Below are 2225 nucleotides of genomic sequence, written 5' to 3'. Positions count from 1 at the left end.
TTTAAAATCCAGGACTTATTTGTAAAGTTGACTGAAGGTATATTAGATATTTCCCCACAAAAATACTATTTGGGTTCTCTCCCCCACCCTCTCCCTCCCTCCCTTGATGGTATATCCTTTTTTGGGGGCAATACATACCATTATTTCAGATTTGAAACAAGTTAGTATAGCTGGGAGGAAAAAAGAGAAAGAGACAGGTTGTTTTTAAGTGATTATTATTATCATTATCATCATCATCATCATCATTATTATTATTTTCAATAGGCTGTCCATGTTACTCTTTCAGTGCTATGGTTTGATCCGAATTCACAGTGGGAGCCTCAGAAGGTTTAACCTCTTTTTCTGGGGCTGCAGGTTCCTGGGCCTTAGATGTAGAGCTAGGGGCTTCCACTGCTGCTGGGGTCTCCTTGGAAGAAGACACAGATTCGCTGCTAGATTTTGAGTCTGAAGCTGGAGCCAATTCACTTTTAGTTTCTTGGGTGACAGTCTTTTTGGCTTCCCCTTCCTCTTTGCTCTTGCCATCTAATTTACTAGTTGCTGTGGCTTCTGAAGACTGGGAGACCTTTGCCTCAGGGCTAGACCCCGAAGTCTTAGAAGCAGCACTACTGGCCACTGGGGCAGAGGCAGGAGCCTACTCCAGCTCAATATCCTTCTGGGCCTCCACCTTTCCATCAGGGACAGCCTCTGGTTTCTCAGGCTCTGATTTTGGAGCCTCTTCTTTGGCAGCTGCTGCATCCTTCTCTGCTTCCTTATCTTCAGTCTTGTTAGCAGTGACCTAGGAATCTTTATCAGCCTTCTCCTCTTTGCTGTCCTTCACATCTGTGGTCTCTGCCACTGTCTGGGTCTTATCATTCTCCTTGGGAGTTTCTTTTTCCTCTGCACCGGCTCCTTCAGCCTTTTTGTCTTTATCCTTGGCTTTCTCATCATTAACGTTGTACCCCTTCTTCTTCTTGCTGAGCTTGCCTCCCATTTTTGGAGTTCTGATTCAAATGCTTCCTTTCAGAAAGTAAGCTCCTTGAGGGTAAGAACTCTTTTTTGCCTTTGTTGTATGCTTAGCCCAGTGCCTGGGTTTGTTCTCTTTTTTGCCCTCTCAGTGTATGTACGGTGCGCCCTGGTGTCACCAAGAGAGCCTCGGGGAGCCTAGGGTCCGCTCCACTGGGGCTAGGTGGTGGAATGTCTCTCCTGGGCTCTAGAGTGGAGACTGGGGTGAGAGGGGAGCCTATTGGAGCAATGCCACCCCTGCTACTATAATGAAACTATTAATCTTGCCAATTACTTTTAAAACTTTTTAAAATGTTTATAATATTTAATCCTTTTTTCTGCTTAAAACAGATTTTACAGTGTGGTACCTCAAAACTTACCAAGATGTTTCAGAAGGGGATGAGTTCCTGGAATTACCTGCCCCCCCCAAAGTCTCAGGAGTTGTTTTCTCCTGCAATATTAAAATGATTAATTTCCAAATTCCTTAATGATTAATCTCAAAACCTCCAGAATCTACTAAGATGTTTTTAGCAATTCTACAACTTTAATTATCTAACTTTATTTCTGTAGCCCCAACTTGGCCAGTGTTGGGACCACAGGGGAACTTTTCCTCTTTTCTTATAACCTCGTCTCCCACAGAAAGCCTAATATAGGAGTTAGTAAAGATAATAAATCTTTCCCAATGTTTTCTTGAATTACAGCTCTTAGAAGTTTTTCTGGCTGACTGCTTTTTTAAATCTTTCAAGGTAACAGAATCTAGCTCATAGCACAAACATGACACAGACATTCTGCATTTTACAAACACACAGATGAAACAGATACAAACAATAGAAAGGAGAGTGCACAATTAAAATGTTAATTTCAACAAGCTCCAGACATACATAAAACCAAACACATAAGCAGTTCTTACTCAAAATTTGACATGTGCTGCAAATAATAATTTAAAAATTAAAATTAAAAAACCAAACACATGCAAAAAATTGCAAATTCATGTGCAGAAAAAAAAATAGAAAAAAACTAGACCCTACCAGAGTTATGCAGGTCAAAAAAAAAGGGGGCCCTACAGCAGAAAACAAAAGAAAACCTACAAGGAAGCAAAGAAAAGAAGGACCACTTTCAACATAACACATAGTATTTAATATTTAGGCTTTCTTGAAATGGAAATTTATTGCTGTATATTTTGAGTCCTCTCATGTTCTGCTATGCACATGATGTATTTTTTATTTCATATTTAAGTTTATAAT

The 2225-nt window shown here is 40.2% G+C and overlaps 1 pseudogene; it reads right to left on the bottom strand.

Moving 5' to 3' along the window:
* Nucleotides 1–274: 274 nt before the first annotated feature.
* On the bottom strand, nt 275–970 carry LOC118845568 (annotated as a pseudogene).
* Nucleotides 971–2225: the final 1255 nt, after the last annotated feature.

Source organism: Trichosurus vulpecula, chromosome 4 (assembly GCF_011100635.1).
Source record: "Trichosurus vulpecula isolate mTriVul1 chromosome 4, mTriVul1.pri, whole genome shotgun sequence".
Classification (NCBI taxonomy): Eukaryota; Metazoa; Chordata; class Mammalia; order Diprotodontia; family Phalangeridae; genus Trichosurus; species Trichosurus vulpecula.
The sequence above is the reverse complement of the archived record's forward strand: the minus strand, read 5'-3'. Positions and strand labels throughout refer to the sequence as shown.